The 22,700-nt window shown below is 38.4% G+C and overlaps 2 long non-coding RNA genes across 7 annotated transcripts in view; one reads left to right on the plus strand and one right to left on the minus strand.

Moving 5' to 3' along the window:
* LOC139031249 (uncharacterized) overlaps positions 1 to 22,700 on the minus strand; it is a 251,906-nt gene that overhangs the window by 94,371 nt on the left and 134,835 nt on the right. The window lies entirely within an intron of this gene.
* Positions 1 to 22,700, plus strand: part of LOC110150399 (uncharacterized) — an 86,203-nt gene that overhangs the window by 2,344 nt on the left and 61,159 nt on the right. Inside the window, exon 2 of one of the 5 annotated variants that reach the window (XR_002317712.2) lies at positions 1,476 to 1,540. The exons of the other annotated variants lie outside the window; for them this stretch is intronic. This is a non-coding gene — a long non-coding RNA (uncharacterized lncRNA). The remainder of the gene's footprint in view (positions 1 to 1,475; positions 1,541 to 22,700) is intronic. 5 annotated transcript variants of the gene reach the window in all.

The raw sequence follows: 22,700 nt of genomic DNA on the forward strand, positions 1-22,700 counted from the left end.
CTTCAGTTACTTAAATGTTTGCATTCTATTCTTTTAAAAATGTTTTTGGCCATGTCACTTCTTACTTCCTTGTTCTGATCATCTATTACTGAGTGTAACCAATCACCCTGAAAGTTAGTGGCTTAAAACAACAACAGCTGTTTCTTTATTTGTCATGGTTTCTCTGGGTCAGTGATTTGGGAAAGGCCCAGCTAGGCAGTTTGGCTTAGAGTGTTTCATGCAGTTGCAGTCAGAGGTGGCTGGGACTGGAGCGTCTGAGGGCCAGCTAGACATTTCTTTGTCAGGGTTTCTCGATGCAGTCTATGGATCGAGAAGACTGGGCCTCCTCATAGCATGGCACCTTCAAGGCTCTGGGAGTTCTCCCACAGTAGCTCAGGGCTCTAGCAAGAGTGTTCTGGTGAAAAGGGCAGACATGGAATTTTATGACTGAATCTTCCAAGTAGTATTGTGTCTGCCATTTGCTACTGGTTGAAACAGTCACAAAAGCCCACTCACATTCAAGGAGAGAATTAGATTCTGTCTCCTGATGAGGAGTGTGGCCATCTTTGGAAAATGTGATTGATCACATCCCTCTACCACAGCACAGTACACTGAGCTCTTTGGAGAACTGGGTAGACACTGTCCTCTCACCCAGTTAAGGAATTCCTCTGCATCTGTTGAACCAGGTCATATCTCCCTCCATTCTCCAGAAGGCCTTTCTCAACTCTCTACAGTGCTGTCTTTGCTTCTGAGCTGTGAAATAACAGAGATTGGAATACTGCCTTATATTTTACAAATCACAGTGCCAAATATTCCACTTTGTATCTTTATTCATGTTGTACTGGTCTGTGTGTTTCCCTACCTAGGAACAGGAATCCTGCATTATGAATCTTGGTGTTACCTCCCACCCCTACCACCACCGTAGTATTGAGATCCACATTAGCTTTACATGGACAACTGCTGAATGAAGAAATGAATGAATGCATGAGAATTTAAAAAAAAAGGCATAAGCATGTGCTGAAAAACGTAATTCACTAAGAAAACTCGGCTTAAAAATGCCTTCCTTTAAAATTGTATTTGGCTCAAGATATCTTTTTTTGGTGGGCAGTCGTATGGTCACAAAGTTCTAAGTCCTGCTATTTACCCTGGGCATCCCTTGGACTTTGCTGCCTTCTAAGCTTAGCAGACCAGTTAAAGCAGAGTTTATTGTAAAAGAGAGTGTAAATTAAGGGGCTGGGATACATCATTAGACATATGGTCTCCTAGGAATTTAGATCTTCCTGTAGTAGGTGGAATTTGTAACATTCTGGCCTCTAGGACCATATGGTTGTATTTAGAGATGCCAACAGAAATAAATACTTGACTTCCAATGCAAGATTCTTTTTCTGCTGGCCCTCCCAAACAGCCATATAAGTTTCCTGTGCAAAATTTAAAAGGACAGAATTAACATTTACTTCTCATCATTTTACTGATTTGTTTGTGATCATTTAACACAGGGTATGAAATGGGTTCATCAAGGGCCAGTCCTGCGGAGGGTCAGTGGCCCTGGACCATCCCTGAGGTGAGCAAAGATATGTACCTGGTCTGTACCATATGACTCTGTGCTCTTAGCTGTAGCTGACTAGACTGGGTTCATTCCACATGTCAGACAGCAGCTTGGGCCAGTGCCTTAAGAAATGGCTTGGTTTTATAAGATCTGCTCTAAATAAAAATGAAACAAAAAGGAACTCTTCTAGCAACAAACAACTGGAAATTAAAATTACAAAAACAATGCTATTTATACTGCATTGGAAAAATGAAGTACTTATGGGGTAAATTTGACAAAAGATGTTACAGATCTGTATACTGAAAACTATGGAACATTGCTGAGAGAAACTACAGGTGGTAACACAAAATGAAGAGAGAATCCATTGCATGAATTGAAAGATTCATTATTAAACTACTGATTCTCCCCAAATTAAACTATAGTCTTTGTAATTCCATTTGAAATTCCAGCAGATTGTTTTAAGAGCCAAAAGAAATTAAAAAAAAAAGAATTAAACTAACATACCTGATTGTAAGATTTACTGTAAAGCTATAATAATCAAGACAGTATGGTATTGAAGCCAAGGTAGATAAGTAGATTAATGAAGTAGATACAGACTCCAGAAATTGACCCAAGCATATCTGATTAATAGACTTTCTGACAAAGGCCCCTCAAAAGGCAGTTCAATGGAGAAAGAACAGTTTTTCCAACAAATTGTTGCAGAGCAATTGTATATCCATGTGCCACAAAATAAACCTCAATCCATACCTTATACTATATACAAAAATTGACTGAAAATGATCCATAGACCTAAATGTAAAACCAAAAAGTGTAAAATTTCTTTGAGAAAAAAAGAGTACCTTGTGACCTTGAGTTCAGTGTATGTTTTAGATATAACATCAAAAGCATGAACCATAATAAAAGTAAAATTGGACTTCATCAAATTATGATTTTCTTCTATTGTAAAGGAATGAGAAAGTAAACCACAGAGTGGGAGAGAATATTAACAAATCACATATGTGGGAAATAATTTATATCCAAAGTATCTACAGAATTCTCAAAGCACAATAAGAAAACAAATAACCTAATAAAGTGGGCAAAAGATTTGAATGTGTACTTCAGCAATGAAGATGTACAGATGGCAATTAAGCACATGAAAAGATACTCAACATTATTACTCACTAGAGAATGCAAATTAAAACCACAAGTAAGTAGCATCACACTGATTAGAATGGCTAAAGTTAAAAAACGATTGACATAACAAATGTTGGTGGGGGTGTGGAACAACTAGAACTCCCATACATTGGGTGGGAATGTAAAATGGTACAACTATTTTGGAAAAGAGTTCAGCAGCAGTTTCTTAACAGTTTAAATAAGCACTTCCTATGAGACCCAGCTGTTCCAATCCCAGGTATTTACTAAATCACAATGAAAATGTGTGTTTATACAGAGATTGTACACAAATATTCATAGAAGTCTTATTCATTACTAGTCAGATAACTAAAAGCAATCCAAATAGCCATCAATAGGTAAATGGATGAACAAACTGTGGTATGTCCCTGTAGTAGAATACTGTCAGGCCACAGGGAAAAAGGAATGGAATATTGCTATAGGCAATGTCATGGATGAATCTCAAAGTAAGTATGCTGAGTAAAAGAAACCAAATGAGTACACACTGCATGATTCTTTTTATAAGAAAGTTTAGAAACTACAAGCTATACTGTCTGTGAGCAATTGCATGGGCGTGGCTAGAGGAAGTAGAGAGAGGCAAAGAGGATTAGGAAAAGATTTAGGAAATTTGGGGAATGACAGATATGTTCACTCTTTTAATTGTGATGATAAATTCACAGATGTGTGTATATGTAAACACTCAGCAAACTGAATTTTAAATATGTCAGTTATAACTCAAAGAAGTGAAGGAAGGAAGGAAGAGGAGGAGAGTGAGAGGGAGGAGGAGGGGAAGAAAGGAAGGAAATGAGGAAAGAAAAGGGGGGAAAGAAGAGAGGAAAGAGTGCGTTAATGTGAGAGCAAGCAAACCAAGAGAAACAGATTGACCAAGAAAGGCTGGGTTTTGCCAACAGCAGAACTCTAGGGGATGCTGAGGAAACCACAGGATAACCAGATGACTAAGGTGTCTTAGATCGCAGAGGAGTCTGGTTCAGTCCTCATGAGGAGCGACAGTCAGTTCCACTGTTCTTGATGAGATTCTATTATTATTATTTCTCCTCTCCTCTCCTTAATTAAGCTGTATCTTTCCCTTTTTTGCTTGTCTCACAGTTTCCAGACTGGGATATCTGTGAATCTTCACTTCGAGTTTGTAGATCACCCTATAAACATGGGAGAGGGAGGAGGAGGGGGCCAGAGACTACCTTGCATTCCTCTGGAAGAATGTTCATACTTGAAAGCTGGTGCTTCTCCGACTGGCTATTGTGCAAGACAGTAGCATCACTTTGGAAACTACTGGAGGGTGGGGACTGTATTTGTCTTTGTGTTTAGCACAGTGATGAGCTAGATAAGTGCTCCATACATGCTTATTAAATATATATTTGAAATTAGAAGAGAAATTGCCTCATGTTCGGTCACAGGGGAAGCTTCCATTCTGACTTTATAATGCTCAAAGAGAATTTCCATATAAACCATTCAGAACTATCTGATTTCCAGGTTCTCTCACTCATTTCACAAACATTGATATTTACTGAGTACCTGCTATATTCTGGGGTCATTCCTTTCAAGGTAAGCTATGAACAAGTAGGCCTAAGCTCTGCCTTTATGGAGTTTAGTTGGGGAGACAGAAAATAATTGAGGCAAATAAGTAAAGCTTGTAGTGTATTAGATAAGTGCTTAGGAAAAATAAGTGTAGGAAGGGGTTTAGGGAGCACCACGGTATGGTGAAGGTTATAATTTTATAAAGGATGAGCAGGAGAGGCTTATAGAGAATTCAGAGGCCATACTTCCAATTGGAATGGGTTATACTACAAAGGGAATTTATTAGTTCACATAAATATAATGAGTCCATCCCTAAGCACAGCTGGATGTGGTGTCTGAAGTGAAGATTTCTGAAATCTGTTTCATATCTTGACTTTGCTTTCTTCTCTTTGGTTTCAACATTGAGCTGGTAGTCTCCCAGTAACAAGATGGCTACTAGATTTAGAATCTCTTGACTCAGAGGTCCTAGGGAAAAGACATGTCTTTTCCAGTGGTTCCAACACGTCTTGATATTGAGTCTTATTGGTCTGGCTAGGATCACATGAAACTGTTAGTATGCTATTTATCTGGGCTCAGCAAAGTATGTGCTCTGGGGTGGAACTTGGAAAGTGAGGTCTGATGATGCAAACGCCAAATACTGAAGCGTTAAGGTAGGGGGTTTCCACCAGGAAACACAGGAGGGCATTACAACAAAGGAACACCGTTCCCGCCCTTACTCGAGGAGGAGAGTCTGAGTGCTGAGGCTCACCGAGCATCAAACGGCGATAGGTCAGCACTGCATGGGGTGCTTGGGTTCCCTGCAAACCATTTCCCTGCTGGGCATTCGCCTAAGAGTATCTATGGATGACCCTTCCTTATGTATGGACCGACCATTCCAAGAATGCTTACTCCTTAGGACCTCAGATTCCAAGGTGATATTGTTAAATTGAGAACTGAAATATGCCTGAAGAAAGGGAGATGGATTATATTGTAGAGGCTCGATGTCAGGAGTAGAGTGTTTACAATGGATTCCCTAGTGAATCCACTCCAGGATGATTCCAGGTTGTAAAGTGACTGTTGTATAGGTGAGGATGCTAGATGAGTAGGCTGGAGTCCCATAATCCTTCAAGATTTCTGTTCCTGAGAGGCAGGAGAATACAGCAGTTAAGGGCATAGTTCAGAGTCAGAGAGATACGGGTTATAAATCCAGTTCTACCACTTCTACTGAATAAGTTGGTTTATCTATGTTAGGCCTTTGTTTTCTCATTTATAACATGGGATATGCCTAAGATCTGTATCATAGGATTCTTCAGTTAATACATATAAAGTCTTAGTTCTTATTGTCATGATCATTACCACTTGTGGCCCAACAGGTAAGTCAGGGATTGTCCACGTGGTATAATTTGGAGACAATAGAAAGCATGTACTCAAAACATCTTCCCTATACCCCTCCCTTGGTTTCTGAGGTGCCCATGCTCTTTCATACCTTTGGTTTAAGGAAGAGTTTGTATTCTGGAGGTTTTAAATGTTCCAACAGTTGTGCTTTAAGGACCACTAGGGAAGGGAAGGGGTGAGGGGATCAGATAACCCTAGGCCTTCTCACCTACTACCTCTAGCAGAGAAGTTTTATCTGTTTTACACACTGACTTCTACATGAGGGGCTTGCCTAGAGAGTTCCATGGACAGAGGAGCCTGGCAGGCTACAGTCCATGGGGTTGCAAGGAGTTGGACATGACTGAGCAACTTTCACTTCTACCTGAGAATTTTTTTGATGAGGAGTTCTGTGGCTGAGAAGAAAGTTTAGAAATGACTGCATCAAAGCATCAGTGGCCCCTGTTAAAACATCATTATATCATCTGGAGAGGGATTGGGGGTGTTTTGTTTGAAGAAGAAAAACCACAGGTTGGAATGATGCTGACTGTTTTCTTGAATCTGAAGGGTCACCATGTGGGGTCCAGAGAATCAACATGAGGCTAATTTCACTTTGGTAGGTAAAAGGAGGATGATCTTTCCAACAATTCAAGCTGTTCTTCCAGTAATTCATTTTTAGGATAGAGGTACACTGCTCTCCTTGGAGACATTTTAGCAAAGGCTTTAAGCTGTCAGGAATAATACTGAGGGGGTTCCCTCAAGAGTAGAATAATGGACTGGGACTGCCAAGATTTAGTTTAAACTGTAAAAGTCTGTCATTCTGAGTAACACAGAAAGCTATTAAGGTGTTACACCTCCATCTACTTCTTGGTGAAATTTTATCACCTATGTTAGATTCTTAGAGTATGACTTTAAAAGAATGTACCATAGCCAGTTGAATTTTGAACTTATTTTAGACTTAGAGAAAAGTTTTACAAATAGTTCAAAAAAAGTTTCGGACTTCCCTGGTGGTCCAGTAGTGGTTAAAAATCTGCCTGCCAATGCAGGGGACATAGTTCAATCCCTGGTCTGGGAAGATTCCACCTGCCCCAGGCCCACCAAGCCCGTGGGCTGCAACTGCTGAAATCCATGCCTTAAAGCTTGTGCTGTGCAGCAAGAGAAGCCTCCGCAACGAGACGCCTGAGCACCCCGACTAGAGAGTGGCCCCTGCTTTCCCGAGCTAGAGAAAGCCGACGTGCAGCAACAAAGACCTAGTGCAGTCAAAAGTAACTTTAAAAATTCTTTTAGAAAATTTTAAAAAAGTTTTCATTATCCCTCACCCAGCTTCTCCTAATGTTAATATCTTGTATAACTGTAATGTAGTGATCAGAACCAGGAAATTAACATTGGTGTTATATTGTTAACTACATTAAAGATCTTATTAAAATTCCATCAGATTTTTCATTATAGTCTTTTTCTTCAACAGTGAAAAACTAGGTTTTATTGTTTACAGTTATCTTTTGTTATTTGATCAATGTTAGCAAAAATGACATGAGGTGGTTTTAAAATTATTAACTGTTACCCCTTGAAAGAAACATATTTCCTGTAATTTGTGGAGCTCTGTTATCCAGAATCATGTAATTTTAGAGTTTAGATGTCATCTCAGCAGTCACAGTTTCTGTTCTTCCTCTTGAGGGAATCCCTTCAATCTTGTCCCTGACAGCCCATCTTGGGAAACTCCTTGTCATGGGTTTTGTTCAGAAGTATATTGTCACTCATTGAACAGATACCTATTTAGCACCTAGCTAAGGGTATATATCAGACATTAGGGATACAGAAATAATAGATATGACTCTTGCCTTCTAGAAATTTGTACTCTAGAAAGGGAGAAACACATGGGCAATTACAGTGGGGCAGAATGTGGGATAAAAGAAGGAAAGCAAATAATAATTATATAACATGGGATAAATGCTGGGGTAGGATAAATACTATGGGAGCCTCGAGTGGGTACCTCACCCTTCCAGGGGTATCAGAAAGACTTCCAAGAGAAGATGATGGGTGAGCTGAGTACAGAAGGATTGGATCCCTAGAATCATTTCCTCCAAAGTCTCCTCCACATCCTCCCATCTTCAAGGAGTCTGATTCTGAAAGTGGTCGGAGGATCGCTCTCTCACTCACACACACACTCATACATATATACCCACACACACATACATATATAATCAGTGAGCTAATTTATTAAATCTGTAAGGCACTTTACTAACTGTTATTGCTTGTTATTTCATTGACATGTGGTAACAACCTTGGCAGATCTATTGGGTGGTGTTTGGCTACTGTGAGGAGAAAGACTATAAGAAGGCAAGAGTGGAAGTCATGATCCAGGCCACAGATGATGCATCTTGGACATGCAGAATGAGCAATTAGACTAGTGTCTGTTGGGTCTCTTAGTAGCTTTGGGATCTTGGTCAAGGTACTTAACCTCTCTGAGTCTCTGTTCCGTTTTAGATCAAATAGGATTAAGAATGCCTATTTCACTGAACAAATGTGAGAATTCAGAATAATATGTAAATTGAGGTCATGCATTAAGGAATATGGCTGCAATGTTTATTACTTATCTGTCAGGGTCCCAGCAGGAAACAGATGGTGCACTCAAATGTGCTAATTCAAAGAGGGTTTAATTATGGGACAATTTTCAAAGCTTTGGGCATGGTTTAGGAAAACTCATAAAGAATAATGTAGTATTCTAGAAGTCCTGATCATGTCTAGGCCTAAAAGGACAACCTGGGGAGTGGTTACCAGAGCTAGGAAGAAAAGTTTGTGTATAGAGGGCAGTCATAAAAGGGGATGAAATGTACAGCATGGTGGCAGTTGTTAATAATACCATATTGTATACTTGAAAGTAGATCTTAAATGTTCTCACTACCACTACCAGAACAACAAAGGTAATTATGTGAGGTGAGGGATATGTTAACTAACCTTATTGTGGTAATTATTTTGAAATATAGATGTGTGTGTCATATCATCATGTCCATCTTAAACTTACACAGTGTCACGTTTCAGTTATATCTCCATGAAGATAGGGGTTGGGAGGAGCTCTGATGGTTGGTTGAGGGACAGAACAAGACTGAAAGGATCCCTTCCTTCTTCCCTTAGATCTTTTGCAGGTGTTCCCCACTTAGCAACCCCAACCAAAAAGTCAGAGAGAGGGTCCAGAAACTGTTTCTGTCATCCTTTCAGTTCAGGCTTCTGGAATAGAAAGCAGGACTTGAAGAATGCAGAGTGGCTCTGGAGGGGCAAATAGAAGGAATCTGGTTCACACCATGAGGCAAATGGAAAAATTCTCAGAGAGGGAAACCAATGTGAAGATACCCTCAGAAAGGTCCACTTGTACATTGTCAGATTGCCTCCCCATGCCCTATCTGTTGGCCCGTCTTTAACTGGAAATGGCCCCATCTTTGAAGGGGACATTTGTTATTTTCCCTTCCAGTCTCTACTATCCTTCTTTCTAGTAGCAATACTTGCTGTTTCTTACCCCCAAACCCCTACCCGGAGGATTCATTCTCCCCCTGTTGTCAGTCTGTATGTTTGGAATGGGATTCTGTCCTGCAGGGCTGTGTGTGTGACCTAGGCCTGAGCCAGTCAACATGCTCCATCCTGCTGTGTGTGGTGGTTGGTCCAAGATTGAGCACAGGGTTCAGTTAGAACCTGGCAGCCACAGTGAGTCTTTTCTTAAGAATACGGAGAGCCTCGGGGGGAGCTGCTGCTCCCATCCTGACATCAGGAGGGACAAACTTTGGGTCTGAAAATGAAACCAGTCTGTCAGAAAACAAGCCGGGGAGCCCTGAATCTAGCTGTGCCTGATGGAAGCATCACCACTGAAGCCTGCAGTTAAGAAAGTCAGTGTGTTGTATTTCCACTGTGTTGTTTTGAGTTGGATTTTCACATATACCAAAAAGAGTCCTGATGTAGAAAATGCCCCACATGTTACTTTTTCTTAGATAATAATTTTAATGTAAATGTGAATTTAAAACTGTTAGCCAGTGTCATTGTTGTTAGAGGCTGTTGCATACATCCTTTACTTCATACTGTACTCCTTGAAAGAGCAGTATTAGTGATATTCTAGCATAGCATAAAAGCAATTCACATGGTAATCAGCTGTAAATGTAATAATAGGGTAGTTGAGATTTGTGTTTTAAAACACATTCTTGCACAATTATTTCCCCCATTAAATTCATACAGAAAGCTGAAGTTGGAAATCAGGATTGATATCACATATCTGCTAACTGGCTGTCTGGGTAGAAAATTAAAGTCGTGCTGAAAGTTAAAATCCATTATTTGACTGAATTGACAAAATAGTAAAATTCCAATTGATCTAATTCCCAGTGGCTGGTGCTTTTAGATTAAAAAAAACAAACAAAAAAACTATTATTTGGGAATTATAGGGCTCTCTCTCTAAATCATTGATCAGCTGTTCATGTTTAAATGCCCTTTTCAATATAATTGTTAAATTTTGGCTCATTGAATTTTAGAATGCAAGAAGCATTTTAAAAAACATGACTTTAAAATTAAAGACTTTTAAAAGTCAGTTCTTTACCTTATTTTGCTTAGAGATTTAGAAGTTGTTTTCTCCCATGACATAATAGGAGGGTTTTTTTTCTTTTTTTTGGTAACAGCTTTGAGATATAATTCACATGCCATAAAATTCACCCTTATGAAATGTTCGCTTCATTGGTTTTCAGTGTATTAGCAAAGTTGTGCAGCCATTGTTACTATCTATTTCTAAAACATTTTTTATCTTCCCATAAAGAAACTCGGTACCCACTAGCATTCTCCTCTGTCCCTTCTCACCCCAGCCCCTGACAACCACTGATCTTTCAGTCTCTATGGATTTACCAATTCCAGACATTTCATGTAGATGGAGTAATTCACCTTGTGGCCTTTTGTGACCGGCTTTTCCCACTTCGCTCTGTGTTTCTTTGTTTTTGTTGGCGCTGGGTCTTTGTTGCTGTGTGCAGGCATTCTCTCGTGGCGAGGAGGGGCCACTCTTGGCCGCAGTGCATCAGCTTCTCCTTGCGGTGGCTTTTCCTGCACCAGAGCACAGACTCTCGGTGCATGGGCTTTCATTGCTCTGCGGCATGTGGAATCCTCCCAGACCAGGAACTGAACCCGTGTCCCCTGCATCGGCAGGCGCATTCCTATCCACTGTCCCACCAAGGAAGTCCAGCATCGTGTTTTCAAGGCTCATCCATGCTGTAAAACTGGAACTCTTTTACCTGAGCTTTCCAGAAATCGTGGTTTGGTAAGATGCTGGTGCTAGTCTCATGCATCCTCTCCGCTCTGCTTTACCAATACATTCTCTGCACCACAGCAGAATGATTTGTTTCATCTTCGTCAGTTGATGGCCTTTGTATCTTATCTACCCTTGACATGGCCTGGTAGGTCCTACCTGGCTGCCCTGGCCAAGCTCCCCAGCTCCGTCAGGCTCCTCTGTTCTCTTTGCATTCTGACGTGTCCCTGCTGCCAAGGGCACCTACTCATGCTATCCCCTCCACCTGCAGCTGGCTGTCTTCTGTCACTTTTAGTTAATTCCTTCGATTCCTTCTTCAGACCTTGTGTCACTTCCCTAAGTTCAGGTCATGTTCCTCAATTATTTTCCTTCATAGCACTTATTCAGTTTCTAATTATACCCCCATCATTGTGACTGTTTCATTAACTTTTATATCCACCTACTAGACCATAAACTTTCAGAGAAGAGAGCTCATATCTGTGGCTCATTAAAAAAAAAAATCTATAGTTCCTGGCCATAGGAGGTGCTCTCGTTGCCTCAGAATTTCTAAACTATTTTCGTACAGTTTTCATGTTCAAGGTGTTTACGAATAGTAGAATACTCTGAATATTGGAAACTCTGTCAATTGGAATATTGGATTGACCTTTGCCTGACTAGGCTGTGTAATCGAGTTCACTGTTCTTTGTTTAATGTTGACCACCCTGGTCAATAACAGTGGGTTAGAATCGTGCAGAGAGCAAAGGAAATTGGGAGTTAACATTAAAAAAAAAGAACACCTGAATTTTGAATTAAAACAAGCCTGTCCCTCACCACCTCTCTTATACCTTTTCTCTCTCTCTCCTTCCTTCTCTCACAGCCAGAGGATAGCATCTTTTCTTTCCAAATGAGAATTAGCATATATATATATTTATTTTTTTAAAGCAAACCTATATTTTTATAGAACAACAAATGACATGATCTCATCTTTTTACAGGTAATTATATTGGAAAAATGCTTTAAAGTTTTACATACAGTTGATTTAAATGCCTTTAAAAACATATAATAAACAGTGGCAGATTTCCTGTTACAAAGAATAATTGATATCCCTTGGGATCAAATAAAATGTTATGGGAAATCCTGCCTTCACAGATGTTATAAAATTTAAGACCTATACTAAATATCAATCTACACTAGTTCCTCTTAGCTGGGTTAATTCTGTCTCTCCTTTCCCACCAGGGGATACTAGGGGATAGTTTTTGATAGTTACAACTTGGAATTGGGGAGCTACGGATATCTAGTGTGTAGAGGCCAAGTGATTCTGCTAAATGTTCTGTGATGCTTAGGACAGTTTTTAAAGTATTATCCAGCCCAAATGTCACTAGTACCAAGGTCAAGAGACCCTGCTCTGTATGAAATAAGTGTTTTGAGATGTTATTAACATAAAACTAAATGGTAATTTATTCCTTTGTTAATTAAGTTTGTGGAAATTCCCGAAGAGTAAAACGCCTTCCTTTGTTCACTAAGACCGCATTTCTTTAGCTCTCCTTCATTCCAGGCGCTGGACTAGACACTGTAGACACTTGGTTAAAATAATTCGCGTTCAGTCAGAGAGACAGACATAAAATTTGGCGTTTGGTATATATGGGAAAGATTAAAAGAGCAATGTCATAGGGTGCTCTGGTGCTACATACTAAGAACATTCCTTGGCCTGGGTTTCAAAGAGGCTTCTCGGAAGGCATGGTACACCTGGAATGCATCCTAAAGAGGAAGAATGGACTTTGTTGGCTGAGGGACTAGCACAGCAGAGGAGGAGAAGTGTGAAGCAGAACTGGCAAGCTCTCTGATGTTAGTAGTGAGTGTTGAAAGCGAGGAGAGGCAGGAGACAAGGCTGAAGGCATCAGGAGGACAGTGATGGAGAGTCTTGTGTGCAGACTCAGGAGCTAGAGAACACAGGTTTTAAGCAGCAAAGCAATATAGTCTAATTTGCGTTTCATATATCTAACTCTGGCGCTTCCTGGGTAGCTCAAATGGTATAGAATCTGCCTGCAGTGCAGAAGACCCAGGTTCAGTCCCTGAGTCAGGAAGGTTCCCTGGAGAAGGGCATGGCTACCCATTTCAGTATTGTTGCCTGGAGAATCCCATGGACAGAGGAGCCTGACGGGCTACAGTCCAAGAGGTTGCAAAGAGTCAGACTGAGCAACTAACACACACATGTACAACTAACTCTGCCTAACCTGAAAGTGATGGATTTAAAGGGTTAAAACTGGATTCAGGGGAAGCAGTTAGTAAGCTGTTTTATAGTCCAGGTAAGAGATCATGAGTGCCTGGACTTAGGCAATGGCAGTTAGATGGAGAGGATCACTTGGATTGAGAGATGTCAGTGAGAAAGAACCAGCGGAGTGGTGCTTGATTGGATGTGAGAGCTGAGGGACAAGGAGCCCTCGGAGGACTCCCTGGTGTCTGGTTTGGGCAGAAGGAGGACAGGAAAGGAAAAGCCAGTGATAATTTTGTTGTGGACATATTAAATGATACATATTTGAAACCCTTAAAAGGGGTAGAGATATTGATTTTGGAGTCTTTAGTGCACAGGCCAGGACTAAATTCATGAGAATGGATGAAACTGCTGAGTGAGTAGAAAGGAAGTTGATCCAAGAATGGAGACCCAGGTGACCCAAGGATAGAAAGTTACAAGGTACTAATTATTTTATGTCAATATATATTCATGCATATGTAGGTATCAATATTTGTGTGTGTATGTGTAATATTTGTTAGATTAAGAAAAGTATACAAGACACAGAGAAGAAAAATTGAAAATGAGTTGTAGAAACCCACTGCTTGGATTACCTCTGTTAACATTTTAAACCAGTTAAAAGTTCAGCATAGTGTTGTGGGTTGAACTGTTTTCTTCAGAAAGATATGTTGAAATCCTAACCGCCAGGACCTGTGAATGTGACTTTAATCGGAAATAGGTTCTCTGCAGGTGTAGTCAAGTTAAGATGTAGTCATACGGGATCAGAGCGGGGAGATCCTAATACAGTCACAGGTATCTTTGTAAGATAAGGAAAAATTTGGACACAGGCACACACAGAGGTGAATACCATATTACAACAGAGGCAGAAATTGGGGTGTTGAATCTACAAGCCAAAGAATGCTAAGAATTGCCAGCAAGGGCTGGAAGCTAGGAAGATGGCAAGCAAGAAATTCTCCCCCAGAGCCTCCCCAAAGGAAACAACCCTGTTGACACATTAATCTCAGATTTCTAGCCTACAGAACTCTGAGAAAATAAATTTGTGTATTGCTAATCCACCCAATTTATGGTTCTTTGTCATAATAGCCCCACAAAACTAATATACATGGTTGGGTTATATAAAAATAAGCATAGAAAGCTAATGATAAGTGAAAGCATCTCTTTTTGAAAGTTCATGAGATACTTTAGAAATTTATCTACATCAGCACAAACAGAACTACCTCTTCCTTTTAAGCTGCTGCCCAGTGGGAATACTGATATTTGGTGGTTGGGCAGAGAAGGAGAAGAAAAAATAGGGAGGGAGGTAGGAGGAGCATTAGGTAAAAGTAGCTTCTTGAAGGTTTCAAGAAACCCTAAGTAGTCAGTTGGGTACAATGGAGAAATAGATCCAGGAAAATAAGGACTGAAAAATATTTTGGTTATGGGCACCATGGAAATCTTAGGCAATCAGTGTGAGAACTTCTGTGGAGCTAGAGTAGCAGAAACTAACATTAAGTAAAAGATCTCCATTCTTCACATGCCCATTCTCTGAGATAGGACAAAATAATGAACAGGACAATTGTGTAGAATGATATGTAGCTGAACGTGAGGTACAACAGAAGATTGAGATAGGAAAGAATTGATTACATAAGGTATAAAAAAGCAGTGTTATATTTTAGCATGGTTTCAGAAGTCAACACTATAGATACATACTGACCTTGGGCCCTGTCTGAAAAGGTGTCAGAAAATAAGTCCCTGAGGCTGGGAAAGGTTGAGGGCAGAAGGAGAAGAGGGTGATAGAGGATGAGATGGCTGGACGGCATCACCAATGCAGTGAACATGAACTTGGGCAAACTGTGGGAGATGATGAGGGACAGTGCGGTGTGGCATGCTACAGTTCATGGGGTCGTAAAGAGTTGGACACAACTAGGCGACTGAACAACAACAACAAATTTCACCTCTCCTAAGGTTGCCTGCTGTCAGGATCTAGAAAAATCACATTTTTAACTATATAAATGTACCCTTCTAACATTGAGCACTTACAACATTCTGGGCACTCTGCCCTAAGGATGACCTCATTTTATTCTCACAACCCACTATGAGGCAGGGCCTTTCAGAATCCTCATTTACAAATCAGGAAACTAATGCCCACATAAATTATTTTCTAAAGTCAGAAAGGAGAGGTGCTGGAACACAAATCCCAGGCCTTAATCACTAGATTCTGAAGCATAGCAGGGGTGAGGAAGGGAGAGAAGATAGCATTCCCCTCTCATTGTTTAGGGGTGAATTGCTGCCAACAAGAACAAAGTTCTAACTGCACTGTGTCCAAACAGCATTGTCTAACCAGACTGAGCTGATGGGGAGGAACAGGAAAACCTTTTGGCTAGATATTTTCAATTACAGGTAAAAACAAAAGTTCATGAAGGCTTCCTGGAATATTGTCAAATTTAACTTTGTGTCTTACTATATAATATGATCATATAACATTCTCATTGCCGCCAAAAAATACAAGCCATCAGCAGAAAAACTGAGTTTGGTTCTAAGACCCAGTATAGACAGTCTCTTAGCCATGTTCATCTCAGATATGAACTTAGTGAGAGGGAGTTGTGGGGGTCAGAGCTTAGGGGGTCTAGAGCAGAGACCTCTGAACGCAGTGGCCCCCTCTACTTTACACACAGGTGAAATGCTTTGAAGATAAACAAGTGAACGGGCTATACTGATAAGCACAGCTGACCAAAACCTCTTTCTATCCCAACTCCTAAAGAAATGCTTTTCTTTTTTCTTTTTTAATATAAATTTATTATTTTTGGAGGCTAATTACTTTACAATATTGTAGTGGTTTTGCCATACATTGACATGAATCCGCCATGGGTGTACATGTGTTCCCCATCCTCACTGTGATAGAACAAACTTTGAGGTGGTATTTTTATAAGCAAATTTCTTTAGTCTGCCTGCTATATTATTAGAATTAAATAAGTGCTGTTCATGTGTATTTCTAATAAGGCATGGAATAAATAATATGTATAGTAGTTTTACGTTAAATAGAATCATGGGCTCTGTCTACACAGTGGCCATTTTTATTCACTGCATTGTCTTACCTAAAATGCTCCTCTCCTCTTCTCTTAGATTTTGATCTTTTAAAGGCCAGAAAGAGGGTTAAGTAAGAAAAAAGGGAAAGAGGATAAGAAATTAAGAGTCATTGCTTTTGTTGCACATAGTCATGGGGGGTCACTTTTTATATAGTTATCCCCCTGTGCTGTGCTGGCAATTCAACTGTGGTTTGTCTGAAAATCCCCACTGCAATACACCAGGACAAATGTATTTATTGCTAATTGTTTACTGGTAGAATATTTATAAGGGAAAGTCAACTCCCAAGTTAAGAAAGAGCATCCCTGTCCCTCGTAATGCATATTTGTTAATTCATTTCTCTTAATCCTTCTGAGTCATCTACTATGACTGTAATGCAAGGAATTTTTCTCTCTGGATGCATGAACCGTGTCATAAAGTAGTAGTGGCAAGAGTTAGATAAATCTAGGAGATAATGAAACTTGACTTACCTACCTCACAGGTTTCTTGGGAGGATAAAATGAAATAATGAATGTAAGCATGTTTTTAAAAAGCAAGAAGTGCTGTAAAATTCAAGGTGGTATTTTTTTGTGCCTTGGCTGCAAAATTGTTTTCTATCACAGTCATAGTTTATTAGCTCTTCTGCACACATATGCATATGGAAAAAAGCATTCCTGCTGCTCTTTCCTATCCTTAAGAAATTAGAAAAAAGTTTTCTGTTCCTTTATGAAGGTAGCATCATTTAGGTTGTCATGAAATTCTCAATTCCTCATTTACTGTTTCTATACCATACAGGGTGAGTTTAAGATAAGTACACTGCTCATTCTCTGAGGCCTAGTCATCTTGGCAGAAATCTAAACAGCACAAATGAAAGGATCTTTCTGGGAGTAACATCTTTGGGTCAGTGTCATTAAATTAATGCTGTGATGTATCAACATGTCACCTATGTGAATAATAATATACCCACACTTAATTTATAGATTTCTCCCCCCCATTTTTTCCTGAAATGGAGGCCATAATGATTTCGGACTCCCCATTCAAATGTGTCTTCTGATTTCTAAGTCATAATTATTATTTTTTTTATCTTAGCAGGTAATTTCTTTAACTCCAATAGCTGTCCATCTGTAAAAAGAGATTGAAGAAATAATGTAATAATACAGTGGAATGATTTTCATTTTCTAGCAATGTGTAGCTTTTTATAAATAAAACCAAAGACATGAAACTAGAAATAAAATGAAAATGTAGGCTGTATATATTTTTCTCTGAATGCTACTTGGGTAAGGAATGAGTCCCCAGATGAAAGCAGTATGAGTCATTTCAAATCTAACAACCTCATATTATCATGAAATCGTGTTGATGTATTTGTAAAAATCCATGAAGAATTCTATAAGGGGCTTTTGATCTTGACAGGATCCAGGGGTAGGGATGCAGACTGAAAAGGGAATATTTGTGTTTCTTATCTAGTGGATTCTGCAACATTGTCACATTTAATTTACTAATAAAAGAGGTATCAGATTTTTAGACTAAATTAATAAGGATGAGATTTGAAGGCAAAAATAATTGTTTTTCCTGCATGGAATGTTAGAACTGAGAAGGGATTTAGCATCTAATGTAAGTATGAATTTTTCCACATCTCGGTAACATTGCTAATTAGTCTCTGCATTCCTTCCTGCTAAGCCTGTAGATGACCCCAGGATCCTTTTCAACACAGACCTGCAGGCAGCCATTACTAGGCAATTAGAGATGACATATGAGTGAAATCTTTATCCATCCTCTTCTATAGAACATTTCAAATAATCATCTTTAATTTCCTTCAAAAATATGTCACAAATACTTCTTGTGCATTATTACGTTCCAGACATTGGGTATACACACTAATAGAAAAGACCTGAATCTCAGCCTTAAAGAGTATATAGTTTAGAGAGGGGAGAGTGGAGCTAACAGGTGCTTAAAATGTAGCATACCAAGAGCCAAGATGAAGGTATGCATAAACTACAATAGGAGGGCCTCATAACACAGCAGATGACACCTGTCTTTATGTTGAATATACAAGCGGAAATTATGCAGGCAAAGCTGGAATATTCTAGGACAGCAGTTCTCAACTTTTAAAAAATCTCAGATCCCTTTATACTCTTGAAGTTATTGTAGACTTCTCAAAAAGTTAAACAAAGAATTACTGTGTAATCTAGCAATTCCACTTCCAGGTAAACACCCCAAAGAATTAAGAATATAGTCTCAAACAGATACTTGTATACCAATGTTCATAGCAACATTATTCATGAGTTAGTCTACTGTATGAATGAATGTATTACAGTTTTCTTATCCATTTACCTGTTAAGGGACATTTGGATTATTTCTATTATTTTTTTTTTTAGTTATTAAGAAAAAACATGATACGGATTTTTATGCACAAGTCTCTTTTTGGAAATATGTTTTCTTTTCAGTAAGTAACTAGTTGTTCAGTGGCTTGGCCATAGAATAGCTAAGTGGTTTTCAGCTGGGGACAATTTTGCACTCTAGAGGACATTTGACAGTGTTTGGGGACATTTTTGTCATGAATGTGGAGGTGCTAGTAGCATCAGACAAGTAGAGGCCAGGAACACGTCAAGACATTTTGGAATGCACAGGACAGCTCCCATAGCAAAGAACCATCTGACCAAAATCTCAGTAGTGTTGAGTCTGAGAAAACTTGGTTTAGATACATATTTAAAATTTAAGGAAACATCTAAATGCTTTTATAATGAAATTATACAATTTTGCATTCCCAGCAGCAAGGTATGAAAGTAGCAGTTGTTCTGCATCCTTGCTAACTCTTGGTATTGTCAGTCTTTTTAATTTTAACCATCCTATGAGGAGTACAGTAGCATTTTTTGTGATTTTAATGTACATCTTCTTGGTCACTAATAAAGTTGAGCATCTTTTATTATTGAGATTTAAGAGTGCTGTATATATTCTCCTTGTTTTACCTTTACTGTTAAAATATTCATAACATACAGTTTATCATTTTAGTAAAGTACGCAGTTCATTGATACCTTTATTCTTTATTTGAGATCTTTGTTAAATATTTTCACTCAATCTGAGGTTTGCCTCTTTAGTTTCTCTCCACAATCTTTTGAAAAGCTATGTTTTAAATTTTGTTATAGCCTAATTCACTAATTTTTTTCTTTATAATTAATGCTTTTCCATTGTCTTATCTAAGAAATATTTGCCTACTTCAAAAGGTGAGGTATTTGTGAAGGTATTCTACATTTTTTTTCTAGAAGAATCATCATTTAGTTTTATGTTTAGGTCTATCTTTCATTTCAAGTAAATTCAAGTAGATTTTGTGCATGGTGTGAGGCAGATGTGAGTTTCATTTTCCCCCATACAGCATGCTTTTGATGCAGCACAGTTGCTGGAAACAACTCTTTTCTTCCCTCACTGAATTATCTTGCTATTTTTGTCTCAATTACAGTAGGTTTACAGTAAGTCTTGAAATCAGATGAGAGTCTTTCAATTTAGTGTTTTTAAAGATGTATTCTAAGCTCTGAAATTCCAAATAAATGTTAAAATTACTTTGTCTATTTCTACAAGAGAAATCCTGATAAGATTTTGATCAGGATTGTTGAATCTAGATTCATTTAAAGAGAACTGACATTTTAGTAATACTGAATCTTCTAATCCATGAAAATGGTATGCCTCTTCATTTATTTATGCCTTCTTTAATTTCTCTCAGCAATATTGTATTGTTTTCAGTGTATAGGTTGTACTTTTTTCCCCTTAAACTCGTGTTTATGTTTGTTACATTATTACAAATGGTATTTTAAATTTTAATTGTCACTAATATAGAGAAATACAATTAATTTTTATATCTTGACCTTATGTTCTATAATCTTGCTAAATTCACGTTTTAAAAAAACTATGGGGAGATCTGGTAGTTTATGGCTCAGTTTTTCCATCTCTCTATTGTAAACTGTATGAGATAAGGAGGCAGACTTTAAGATCTTACTAGCTGTTGGAAGTGGGTACAAACCCAAACGAAACATGTTTTAAATGTAGTTAATTTATTAAATTTTTGCTACTGATTTAAAAAAGGTGAAATACAGTGAAATCTTTCTTTTCACACATGGATCCAGTTTTCTCTCACCTTGCTTACTAGAAACCACAATTTTCGGGGTGTCTTTTTTAGAATTTGTGCACATGCAAACAAACACTAATTTATATTTATTTTCTCTTTTTATACAGTAGTAGTATATTATGCATAATGTTCTATACTTTGCTTTATTACTTAAAAATATATCCTATAATTTTTTTCCATTTGCATATTGTACTCTTGTATTGATGTACCGTGTACCATAATTCATGTAAGCAATCTTCTGTTGATATACATTCAGATTTTAAAAAATATTTTGTTGTTTAAATTAATCCTTCAGTGAATAGCCTTGCCCATAAATCATTTATGTGTAGGATAGATTCCTACAGGTAGAATTGCTAGATCAAATAGTATTTGCCTTTATAAGTTGTTAGATATTGCTAAATTTTCCTCCACTGGCAAGCCCATGTATTTCAGAAGTATTTATTTATTAGGTCCTTACACTATTCAGATTGCTGCAAGAACTTTTCTTCTTTGAACCAGAGGAAGGAAGAAGAGAGAAAACATTTTTTGAGACTGTTTTCATAAGCAGCTTAAACATATTTATGAAATGAAGAAAGGATGGAAAAGGAAAACCATTTAAGTTTTACTATGTGTCATATGTTATTCTTGGTTGAATTTACCACCGCCACCACTCTGTGAAGTTAGTTTCATTTTTCTCCTTGAAAGGTGAAAAACTAAGGCCCCAAAAGGTTAAATATCTTACCCAAGGTTGTACTAATGATTGTTCAGCAGAATCCAAAAGCATATTTCTTCTTTCTTCAGTGAGACATGCCTATATAACTAAGAAGATTCTATTTTTGGTCCATATGCCCTTTGATGATAAGTCCATCTTGTCCCTGGTTCTTGTGTTAGGATGAACTACTGGGACCATAAATCCTGACCATTGAGTTCTAATTTATCCAAAACTTGGTTGAACTATGAAGCTCACTGTCAGAAGATGGCACACAATTAAATTCTCTAGGACAGATTTTTTTCCATAGTTCCGTAGAGTATCTTATCTAATAATAGCATTTTTAGTTACACAGTCTAAGATAAGGCAATCAGATCTTTTGCTTAGGGATATAAATTAATTGCTGACAGAAGTCAGTCAAGAGAAAGAATATATGTTTTGACTAGAGTCTAATGACCAAAGAATCTTAATTCAGGCAGGTCACCGATTTCCAGGTGGCCTAAAGCAATATTTAACCATGACTGTTTCATCACTCTATCTGTAAAATGGGGGGGTTGTTATTGATAACAATCGCTCACAATGTACTTGACATAAAATTGATCATCATTTCTGATGCAGTGTGAAATGTGAACTGGATAAAAGAACAGATCTTGTAGCCAGGCAAAACTATGTTTGAATCCCCCTCTGCTCTTTATTGGGTGTGTGACCTTGAGAACTTCACCAATTTTGCTGAACCTACTTTTCTTTATCTAAAAAATGAAGGTATCAGTAGTACCTACCTTATAGGGCTGTTGTAAAAATTAAATGAGCCCGCATGGATTTAATGTTTACCTTAGGGACTGGAACATAGTAAGTACTCCTTAAATGGTAGCTGTTATTGTTATTGTTGTAATTATTATTTAGCGTTACTTCTGATTTCTGTCCTGAGATCTCTTAAGCACTGCCTGTTGGGGCAGATTTCTATGCTGTGTGAACCAACTTTGTATGTTTAATATGGCTTTGTGCTCAGATAAATCAAAACACAGAGGTAAACCTCTACCTGACCTTGTTGGCGATTAGCTTTTGCCTTTTCATGCATGAGATTTGATTATCTTTATCAGTGTTTTAGCTTGTGTTACCTATATATCATAAAATTATCCCAACCTTTTAATACCCTGTCACAAACATTTATCTTTTTGACCTTCAATGGAACTGTAAGATTGCCTGCTCTTTAATACATCTATCTTTCTTGTATAATATGAAATTACCAGTTTAAGTTTAGTATTTACAGGATGGTCACTTAGATGCCATGAGTTTTGATTCATCCTTGCCACTAGATGGCACTGTAATAGAACACATTCGTTATAGTTATCCTTTACCGTCTAGGAAGACCTGGCATAGAAACAGAAGCTAAGGAGTAGTCTTCATATGCGAGTCTGAAGTTGAGAGGGGTTTGAAATAGGGACATTTTATAAGTGGAAGAATTTATAGGGTGTGAACATTATGTTGTTTCAGTTCAGTCGCTCAGTTGTTGTCTGACTCTTTGTGACCCCATGAACTGCAGCACGCCAGGCCTCCCTGTCCATCACCAACTCCTGGAGTTCACCCAAACCCATGTCCATTGAGTCAGTGATGCCATCCAACCATCTCATCTTCTGTTGTCCCCTTCTCCTCCTGCCCTCAATCTTTGCTAGCATCAGGGTGTTTTCAAATGAGTCAGCTCTTCGCATCAGGTGGCCAAAATATTGGAATTTCAGCTTCAACATCAGTCCTTCCAATGAACACCCAGGACTGATCTCCTTTAGAATGGACTGGTTG

This window comes from Odocoileus virginianus, chromosome 26 (assembly GCF_023699985.2).
Source record: "Odocoileus virginianus isolate 20LAN1187 ecotype Illinois chromosome 26, Ovbor_1.2, whole genome shotgun sequence".
Lineage (NCBI taxonomy): Eukaryota > Metazoa > Chordata > Mammalia > Artiodactyla > Cervidae > Odocoileus > Odocoileus virginianus.